The sequence below is a fragment of the Varroa jacobsoni genome, unplaced genomic scaffold (genome assembly GCF_002532875.2).
Source record: "Varroa jacobsoni isolate VJ856 unplaced genomic scaffold, vjacob_1.0 scaffold_204, whole genome shotgun sequence".
Classification (NCBI taxonomy): Eukaryota; Metazoa; Arthropoda; class Arachnida; order Mesostigmata; family Varroidae; genus Varroa; species Varroa jacobsoni.
In genome coordinates this window covers 140,032-151,125 of record NW_019213106.1, presented here as the reverse complement: position 1 = coordinate 151,125, position 11,094 = coordinate 140,032, and the positions used below count along the sequence as shown (strand labels likewise).

Genomic DNA, 11,094 nt, shown 5'->3' with positions numbered 1-11,094 from the left:
CTGTAAAAATGGCCATATTGAAATAAAGTGAAGATTTGCCTAGGCTGTTCTTGCTTTGGTCGGCCGGGGAGGCAGAAACGCAGCCAATGTGGAATCACGGCCCGTAGCAAAATCAGCCATTTTCGTCTTTACTTCACTCTCTGTTGCTGTGTTGAGTTTAATATGTGCGCATGGGCCTGTGTGTGTTTAGCAGTCCGTGAAGGTCTGTGTTTTTCTAGATACCTGCCTAGGTAGATATAGAATACGTTTGGGTACGAAAAAAACGAGGTGAAGCGTCTGCAAATTAAACGCATATTGAACCGAGACTATTCAATATCGTTATTATTTTTTCTTGTTGTGCTTAACCCGATGAATTGCTCAAAAAAGGGGATGATTGAACAGACGCGGATAAGACTTCTGCCGGTGACTTTCACAGGAAAAGATTTTCACTCATCTGAATATGATTACCAAATATGGGCTGGTAAACCTTGTAAAAATCAGCTGATGATCTCTGCCAGATTTAGTGCTCTGGGTTATTCCATCTTAAAATTTCCCACACTTCTAGTCAATCCTATATGCAGCTATCATTATGTTTCGCTCCATGGTTCAGTATATTGCGACGAACGTCTCACGGGATTAGGATTGTATTACACAAAATATCTCATCGAAACAAGCTAGAAGCGTTACGGGGGGGGGGGGGGGGTAACATAGCTTATCAAGTGGTATGACGAGATCCTGTTTTGATTAATGTGTTCGTCTTACGTGATCTGCAACGTAAAGTCACCAGTCGCTCTAATCGTCCAAGTGCGCGCTGACAAACTGGTAACCCGAACGTCAGCTTCAGGAACCAGTTCATTGGCCCCTATAATTACGTCATAATAGTAATGTGAATAGAAATCATTCGCCAACGTGTATTTGAACCTATGGTTATTTTGTACCTTCTATTATTTCTCTTGCTGCGGGCCACAGTTGACTTGGTCTGTGGCTAGCGATAAACAATAAACAGACAGGATTACAAGAAACTATACTTTTCCACAGAATTTATCTACATTGACTGTGTATGTACGTGTTTGGTCTATAGGGAGCGCGCAACAAATATGCGTAAAAAAACGTTGATGTTGCGTACACAAACGTACGGCAGTAATAGGTCGCAGCTGGCCTGCGAAGGAACAAAATACATCGTTTGTAAATAATTTACATATGTAGGCTTTATATTTTATGGCCACCTTCCCAACGCGTTCGTCGGACTAGAGAGTCGGAAAGCCAGAGTTAAGGTTCGTTTTAGAAGTCGTATAAATCAGATAGGCAAGCCCGATAGCATTCATAATTAAACCCAGACAAAAACCAGAAACGTATGAAGTTGTTAGAGAATACTATTCTACAGAAAAGGGCACTTCTGAAAAAAAATGACATTAGCGTTATCATCTGTGATAGCTTATTTCTGTATTACAGCATAACAGACATTTGTGCTGCTCCATGCTTATCGATACGCAATGGCGATGCACACAAATACGCTGGTTATGTTGTCGTCGCTCAAGTCGTTATCTCAGCATTCGAACTATAAGATATTGCTGAATTATCGTAAATTTATTAATAATAATAATAAAGGCAACTTTAAATTAAGTCAAAATCGAAACGAGGTTAAAACATTAATCGTTCTTTATTTAACTCGTCGTTTTTTTAATTAACAAAGAGTCGCCACTCGCATTTTCTCAATCATCTATGTGTTTGTCGTTATTCTCTAAAAACTTCTTCTACCTGTCAACCAATTTATTTATCATTTATTCCTTCACGCCAGAAATAATCAGATTTATTGTTGAAGGAAGCGTTTTTATCTTGAACTTACGATTTTATTTTCTAAGATGGTTGCGAGCTTTATTTGCCAGTAACTGAAAACGGAGCTATTCCGTTTGAGGGAGCTCTGTAAAATGTGGTGGGTGCAAAAGCTTCCCGCTAAATCTCATGCAGGACCGATTTATACAATATTTGCTACATGCTGCTCGCCATCGCAACGGGGAAGGCCGACCTTATTTTGTCGTTCGGGTTCTTACCGGTAGATAATATCGTTTATTCGATACAATCGGGCGTAATACTAGTTGACTGTTCTCTTGTTCCTAAGCATATCCAAGTGTATGAAACTCTTCCAGTCTCATAACCCTTTTTCGTATGGAGATCTGGCGTAACTTTGGGTCTACCTCCAGGAGCTACCCGCTCTTTTCTAACCTTCAGATCGACGTTGTGCCACAGATTCTCGTCAACCCTAATAATTTACAGTAGAGACCTGCTATTGTAGCTGCGTGTTGCCCGGTATTGTGTGAGATGTTGAAAATGAGTGAGGAGCTGTCATTCTTTGATTCGGTTTTCTCTACCACTAAAAAACAGTCGACTATAAAAACAGCGCGCGCATTACAGGTCGCTTCAACAAATCTAATCATCTATTGAAATAAACTTTTGCCATTTGTGAATCGGACAGAAGTCGTTATTTTGATAAGAGGATGGGTAATGGAAAACTCAATTTATATCGACGGTACTGAACCCGCGCAAAAAGGAATCTCGAATAAATGATAATTTGACTATAGGTTCTTCTATAAATCGACGGTAGCGGGATGCTCCGATACATCCATTAAGTACGCTCCGCTATTAAGAGATGAAGTCGAAGTTCTCGATTATTTGATCGTCGAGTCTCCTCCAAAGGCAGCAAGCCATTTTCTTTGGTTATGTCCAGTTTATAGTAAATAGCTAGCAAAGTAAAGGGCATTATCAGACATTTTGAAAGGGATTACGTTTCCGCTTAGCAGTTCCGCTGCCAGTTGGGTGAAGCAATTATGTTTATAGATGCGTGTTTCCATTGTTTGTACTTACTATTAACGATTTCGTTGTTTGTCGTCGGTTGCTTCGTAGTGGCGACGGCGGAAACTGTGGCTCCGAAGCGTATTTTCCTCGCATTTCTGTTGTGTCGGACAAAAGGCTTCGAAACAAAAGCGTGTGTTTTTTTATGAATTTCGACCATTTCTATTGTACAACAACTGGACCAGAGCAAAGCCTGTGCAACTGCTAACAAGAAAAAGAAAGGACGAATGTCGCAGATAGTTACCATTGTAACCGCCTGGAAGTGGGGCGTGCAGCGTCTATAGTCCGGTCATTTGGTCAAAATCATCTGTGTCAAGGGTTTGCTGACATCAGAAAAAGACCATTGTTGCCAAAAATTACTAACAATCCTGGTTAAATCCTATTCAGAAGATGTTCACCATCTACTGTGACTTTACCCCTGGTAGTATTATGTACCAAGCTATAACAGGTGAAATAGGAAATTGCGAAAGCTGGGGAGTTTTGATTTTTCTATTTTTGTTTTTTGCAGGTAATTTTCGCATGTGCTACGAGAAACTTAGGCACAAATAAGGCTTCTTTATCAAAGTAACAAAGAGAATTAACACTGCTAAACGATACTGAAAGGAAACATCAAGACGGGCCAGTTTGTTATTTATTAAAATGTAGATATTTACAAGTAACATCCGCATATCCGTATCGTATAAAATTATTATTGTCTGATTATCTTTCACGAACTAATCATAAAAACCAGTGTGGCTCCATCCTTACGCTGAATAGCTTTGTAAACTTTCTGTAACGATAAAAAGGCACTATGAGGTAACGACAACCGCTAACAAGGACCACACCTACAGCATGACACTTCATGTAGTCACATATGCTATCAGATACTATGCTAGAGAAGGACGACAAAATATTGGCGACGGAGGCAGGTAAGAAGGCAGAAGAAGTATGGATGGCAAGTTTAAGCTGCAGAGGTAACGCCACAGCCTTTGTTCTGTTAGGCAGAGATGTGCCGATAAGTTTTAACTTATTGTTAACATGTGACACGTCATAAAAAGAGGACTTGCGGCCTAACGGACTTGTAAAGCCAGTTATATGAGAATCTTATATAAATGAAGTCGTTTAAAAAGTCCAATGTCAGCGATCTCTTTGACGTTTTGCGGTGACGAAATTGTTAATTACGAATTGGAATAACCGTAATCATTAGGGGTAAGTCACATTGCGATTCGTTCTCGTAATTAGCTATACTTAGTTTTCGAACAACTTTTTACCCTACAAGTTTGCCGAGAGTACAAACTTCCAATTCTCAGAGAAAGTTCTCCTTTCCTTTTTTGAAACTAGTACAGGTGAGTATAATGTTAGCATCATGCTACTTTAGTCCTATAATGGCATATGCTGTATCGCCTGCTTACCTAGGGACACTATTTGTTTGCCAAATGCAATAAAATTAATGGCTCCGTCATTTTGCCTCTTTTTATACCTCACGTGCTTGCGGGGCACATTGCAATAAATCAAAAATGGACGGGCAAATCTTCTAAATATATGAATTGTAATAAAAGACGCTCTGTTGTCCGTAAAAGTTCTAAGGCTCAATATTTCGTCATTGAAACAACGTATGTAACGTGACGTCAAATTATACCTTTTTCAAGTGGTGAAAAGGAACCGTGATCGATGGAGAAACAACATAGTTTGGGCTATTTACGAAAAGAACAGGCTAAGACTGTCCCGTCGGAGATCTTCATGTCATATCAAACTTGTATCTAATAAACAAATAGTCTCTGCGGTGGACCGGAGTGATCGCTGCGGTTGAAGATCGATTGGGTGCGGATTTTCTGTAAACAACGAGACTCTTTATAATAGTATATGTATGCGTGGCTAACATTCGTAGATGCCACCATCCGTCAACAACCGATAAAAGCTTTGACAGCCGGAATAGATTGCAACTATGAAGAGTAAGTGGCACAGGTGTTCTTTTAAGTGAAACCCTTACGGCTATCGCTCCATACAATACACTTTAGCAATATCATATTATTCTATCAGTGAACTTCAATGGTCCACTTCACTTCCGAATCAACCAAGGTCCATGATTGTGGAAAAAAGCTATTTGCGAATCTTAGCAGGACGCAATTCTAGGATTTTCTCTTATATATATATGTATATATATATATATATATATATATATTCACAGATCTGCTCTGCGCATATACAAAAAACTGTTTGACCTGAATGGCACCGATCTTTAGGTATGCATTTGTAGTATGGCGAGAGAGGAAAAGCATTTGACAAAGAAGTAAACATGTCCTCAGTCACCTATAGAAATGGAGCTAGGGGTATAACACTATGTATATACATACCTTAGAAGTAGCCCTGATAATGATTTTCCCACGGCTAAGGAACTGATGAACTGAATGAATGATTGAAATTTAGCCAAGGTGCTCTTCGATGCTGTTCCGACTTCAGCTACAAACTAATTAAACACGTTATTAAAAAAAAAACTATATTCAATTTACGTGAAATACTTTTGCCATTACGTGGGATACACACCGTGCCTGTGCTTTGGTGGCCCCAAAAACAAGCAGTGCTCTTTTTAAACTTGTTTTGTGTATTTGTCCAGCACAGCTTATCGGACTGCACACGAGTTGTTTACCTAGCTAAGCGGTACAACTACTCAAAACTGGAACTCTACTCTTTCTTTACCTTGACAACATCTGGATTTGGCGACTTGAAGTTTTTCTAGGGGGTCCCATTCAATGTTAAACGTTTGTCCTATCATTTGACACAAATAGGCGTACGAGCGTCTAATAAAAAAGACTAAAAGAGTACTGTGAAAATACTTAGGCATTCTGATGCTGGGTCGCTGTAAAAGTTAAGGTGAGCACAAATCGCCAACAAAGAGAGTAGCATCGAAATTTCTTCTGGATGTATACATATCTCAAGCGTAGGTATTAAAGTAATGTAGTACTTAACATGGGGCGTTAAGCTCCATTGTTCGAAGGGTTATTCGAAAGATGGAAAGCCAAGCTTCTGTTCCGTAATTTATTTGGGCCAAACAAATATATATATGTATATATAGAAACGTGTGAAGCATTGTGTGGCTATAGCTGCAATAGAGTGAGTTAAAATACTTCAGAAAACCTGCTCATGAAACCTGAAGCATGACGGTAATACGTACAACGCTATAGATATTAACGTCGTAGTTCGAATAATTATCAGAAGAAATATTGGCCTCTCGTATAACATCTCGAGACGCCAGACGACAAGCTGAAGTGACCACTGCACGAATTTACGAAAAAAAAAAAAAAAAAAAGGAACTTTTCGTTTTCTGTTTATGTGGTGCAACTAAATACAGTTTCAGGTTTTCTACATCGTTAGTATTTTATATAGTACTCCCATATTCGGCCAACCTTCGGCCTAAAATGCTTCACAGCTATCGGTACAATGATCTTTACCTATTCAGTTTGAGTACATCTAGGCCCTTCCGGCATTGATGTTGTTTTACTAGATATTACAGTATATCATAAATAGTTGTTATTCTTCTGTATTTTAAATGGCTTTTTTTTGTGTTTTTAAACTCTTCTAACTCTGTCTTTTCTTAGTAACATTAGTACCAGCCCAGTACCTCCTGTGATGCTGGATTATGCTGGCCCAGAGCTTTCAGCAGCAGGTCAGCTAGCGCGTGAGAATATACGTTTTTAGATGAGCTGATTTCTACTACTGTCAGCTGTTACATGGACATAGCCATTTAAATTTTACGAAACATCGTAGGTCATATGAGCCAGTCTGTTCTGCCTGGCGTTGGGTTTTGTTTATTCCTTTATTTATCACACGCATTTTATTTAATTTGTTTTTATGCTTTCTGTGTTTAAAACTATAACTGTAAAAATGAAATTTGAGGAAAATATTGCAAGGCAAATTTTAGGTTGGAGGTACTGTTCTGTGACCTCTACAATATCTTAGTTCGGCACAGCTTGTCTTTATTCACATAAAAAGTTATTTTTATATCCTAAGTTAGTAGTTTGAAGATAATGAATACTTTTCATTCTGAATCAATTTTTGAAATCGTAAAGATTGAGGATAGCTTATTTGAGACGGACTAACTCGTCTTAGCCAAGCTAGTTACGGTTACTAATCCAAATAATTAGACAGTATCTTTTCTACTGTCACTTGAAATTATCGGAAATACGTATGAGGTTTCCATATGTTTGAAAAGCCGGAAAACTAGCTAAGCGTCACGGAAAAAACAAGGTCAACTGATACCTTAGGCATCGTAAAAGTAAAGACAGATTACTCGTAACGAATGTTTGTTTTCCTGGATCATCTAAGTGGAAATATAAAGCACCCTCAAAGTTGTTTGATAAGGCGGAGAAATAATTGAACAAATACTTCAGAAGAAGTATTGGTCCATTGTTCTGTTTGCATAACAATGAATTAGCGTTCAACTGAGGTGAAACGAAGGTTACCAGGTTCAATGCAGAAATTCGTCAAATAGCCGAAGTCCACAGAATCAAGACTAGGAGATATTTAGCGACATGAACTAATTAGCCAAAAAAAGCACCGAACGTTTTTGACTCGAGAAGGCATGGAACTGTTGGAATTACCAGCCCTTGCTGTATTTTTAATTATGGAGTACCTTCACCGACCTATAAGTCTTCATCGATTTCGTACATGCGCGAAGAGAGAAATCTAACGAATTTAAAGCAAGGAATGGCTATTTATTATTTCTTAGTTTTAATAATAAAATCATATTCTTGGCCATTTCTGTTCTAGAAAAACGGGAATGCACGCTCAACACAAAAAAGAGTGGGAATAAACAAAGATAACGTTGACAAGGATATGCAGACATATATTTAAGCCAATTGCAATATCTATGCACAATACAAATGCATCCTAACGGTATTTTTGCTATACATAGATTATACATATGGTAAATTTTGACGTTAAGACGAGACCAGGATTAAATAAATTAACCACTGAATTTAGATGTTGAAACGGCTTCAATTTGAAGCTGTCAACGCGAGAGCCACTGTCAGCATAGACTTTTTGTAGATAAAATGCGCGCAAGAAGCGCGGCCAGCGTGATATCGATCTCTGTGCGCTTTGCATCGCGTTCGTCAAAAAGAGAATCTCTCCATATAGGCTCGCTTGCAGTATATCAAGCTACGACATGCCGCCTTGTCCTATTCAGTTCCTTTTAGATATTGTCCGTTATTGTTCCATTTAGAAAGGAAGCGGGGTCAATTTGTTAGCAGACTGCGATTTCCGCTTTTTTTTTTTTGGCACATTCGTGGAAACGCGGCTTCCTTACTGGTAGCGAATAGTCCTATAATATGTTTTAGGGCCGTGGGCTTAACGCAATTAAGCCAAAACGGGTGACTCGTTGTTAGATACAGCTAAAAATACGCTGCCGCCTTCAACCGCTTCTTTTCACACGTGCTACCGCAAAGTTTGCAGATTTCTTTTATAATAATACTTGGGCTACTCTCGAAAATCTTTTTGGTCATAATTTATCCCTCTTAAGTCGTCCATACAATTATATAGTAGGCACAAAAGAATAACGACAGTTTAAAGATGTTTTTACACGGGGACGGTCAACCAACTTTATGAGATTGCAGAAACGTCTACATTGCCCAATGTTTAATCTCTATATGCGGCCTAAATAAGCCTTAATACGAGCATGCTAGACAAGTGTGCTTGGATTTTCGGAGAATAGGTCAAACGCAACCCCAAGAGAATTACACACTGAAACGATGAGGTCAGTCCGATCCAGATTAACTAAAACGGTGCACGTTATAGAACTTTTAGAGCTTGCACTTCTAGACATGAACTATATAAGTGTTTACCGCTCTATCTCCATGTTCTGGCTGTAGTGCCAATTACTCAAATCGTCTATAAAAAAAAAACGTTTGCAAAACGTGCAATACTCTATTGCAATACTAAGCATTGAACATTTTCGCTTACAACATTTACTTATTACGCCTAAAATCTAGACACGGACATGGAGTCTCGAATCTCAGTTTCCATACTCGAGCAGGGTCAGCCGAAAAGCTCGACGTAAGAGAAATAACACTGAAGTCGCAGTGTTGACAAATGATAATCAAAGAATCTATCTAGGTTTTTTTAACGACTGTAACTTACAGATTCGTCAGGGCACTATTATAGATAACAACGTCTGGGCAAATTTAGGTCGAAATTTAGGAATGAAGTCCGCATTACGGTATAAGGCAGCCAATGCGCAAGACCTACGATACTTCTCGACAAATCTCCGGCTCTAGAGAATACACCGTTGAGACCGTTTCGTATTTTAAGAATCAAAAATGTCCTAAATGAGAATGTGTCTTTTCAAGGGCGTAACCCGGTACCCAATTCAAGTGTAGTTAAACTGGCCAGCAGTGCTGATGGGCTGCATGATAATTCGTTCAGTATCTACAGCGGAAGCATCCGACAGCTTTCTGTCCTAGGCTTGGAAAACGCTCCAATATAGCTATACGACTTACGTTATACCTAGTTTTTATTCCTTCCACGTATTGAATATGAACTTTGAAGACTGTTAGACTGTGGTGTCCCATCATTTATTTGAAACGGACAACACCGATTGTCGTTGTCATTTAGAAATAATCAAGAGATTTAAACCTTTGCGCCGATTATGTAACACGCTTAAACGATGTCCTGCCCGATCACCATTTTCGACTATTAAGCCGTTTCTCAAGGATAGATTTAGCGGAAGTTCATCTGCAGCTGAAAGTAGGCGAAAACTCAACAATAAATGTAAACTTACTGACTGACCATAGTTCTTTACTAAATAGTTTTGGAAAAGAGAAAGTGTCTCAGTTCATACGACGAATAGGCTACAACATCAAGCAACTTGCAAGATCAAGCAAGTCAGATTGTGAGAATGAACTATAGTCAGGCTATTAAATACGTACGAACTGATACTCCATCCCATCTAATTGCAAAACTAAACTTACTACACAGACAAAGTTATTACGGCTCGTGTCGACGAAGAACGATTGACCATCTGCTGATTATATACTCGCATATTCAATGCCACATTTTCAACGATAAGTTCAAAGACATTTTTATAGGCTTTTACGTTACATTTACGTATTGTTGGGGGTTGCAAACAAAATAGTCGATACCTTAATCTATTTCATACAATTTCAAGTAGACCTGACGACCCCCCCCCCCCCACGCCACGACCCGCATCGTTAAGCCAAAAAATCTGATTCAGCTAATGAAGTGAGAGCCAAATTTATTTACGGCGCTTTCAAAAAATTTTATCAAATCAATTAATTGGCTTTCGACACAAACACGATATTCCCCAAGCGTAAAGTAACTAAAAGTTGTAGCTGTCGTGCAAACGTTCTTAATATCAAGATGGAATACATTTTTGGCATAAATTTACGTTTGAAGTTTAAAAAAAGCCCGGTTTATAGATATCGATCTAGGGCGCACCGTAAGAAGCCGCAGTGCCCTACAAGGAGGTACAAACTGAACGAGATTACATAATCTATCGCGCAATAGGGAAACCGGAAGGTAAGATCAAGGTCTACATAAATTAACAGATAAAAATAATAAATAAACTATCGTTGATATGCATCGACCTAAATTATGCATACTATGTAGGTCTGCGTATACACATATATGTCAGATTAGCAAACGGCAGAGTAATTTTTTCACAATGATGCACTTTTTATTTCTCCATTGTTATTAGACGGCAGTCTTCTGATAAATCGAAAACTGGCTTTTTTTTTTGCAGAACGACAAATGTTTCTATTTTTTTGCCGAGTACCTCATCGTCATCATCATTAATTATTATTGTCATTATTGTTATCATCGTCAATATAATCTTCATTCTTGGTATTTTATTTATGTACAATAGCGGCGTTCAATGACTTCTTGAGCTCATAGGGCTCGATTCGTTTGTTTCTTTTATATTGTTTTTAGTTGTGTGTTCAACATGGGTCAGCTGCTGTATCCTTGTCTGTTTGTATCTCTGAGTGAGCGTATATATGTACGCGGCCATGTTTCCCGCGTAGCTTTGTCTGTGTGTAGCGTTTCCATAGCATTTTTTTCCTATTGTATCTTTTTTCCGCTGCTGTTCCCGTTCAACATCGCCATTTACTGCAGAGTTCAGTAAACATTATATCAGTATAGTCTCAACGACCTGTCCAACGCGTACCTGGCACGGAGAATAAAACGATCACCTCACCGTTCATCCTTACTTAGTAAATTTCACTTTTCTCTCGTCAACGTTGTTGAAGCCATTATTTGACCCCGTTGCTCACT

General features: G+C 38.7%; 2 long non-coding RNA genes across 2 annotated transcripts; one reads left to right on the top strand and one right to left on the bottom strand.

Moving 5' to 3' along the window:
- Window positions 1-3,386: 3,386 nt before the first annotated feature.
- LOC111273624 (uncharacterized) lies at window positions 3,387-4,625 on the top strand. The gene is made up of 2 exons (XR_002687959.2): window positions 3,387-4,017; window positions 4,458-4,625. It is a non-coding gene; the product is annotated as an uncharacterized LOC111273624 (long non-coding RNA).
- LOC147753822 (uncharacterized) lies at window positions 4,570-7,508 on the bottom strand. Its single transcript, XR_015316024.1, has 3 exons — window positions 5,506-7,508; window positions 5,163-5,275; window positions 4,570-4,640 (listed from the first exon to the last, which is right to left on the bottom strand). It is a non-coding gene; the product is annotated as an uncharacterized LOC147753822 (long non-coding RNA).
- Window positions 7,509-11,094: the final 3,586 nt, after the last annotated feature.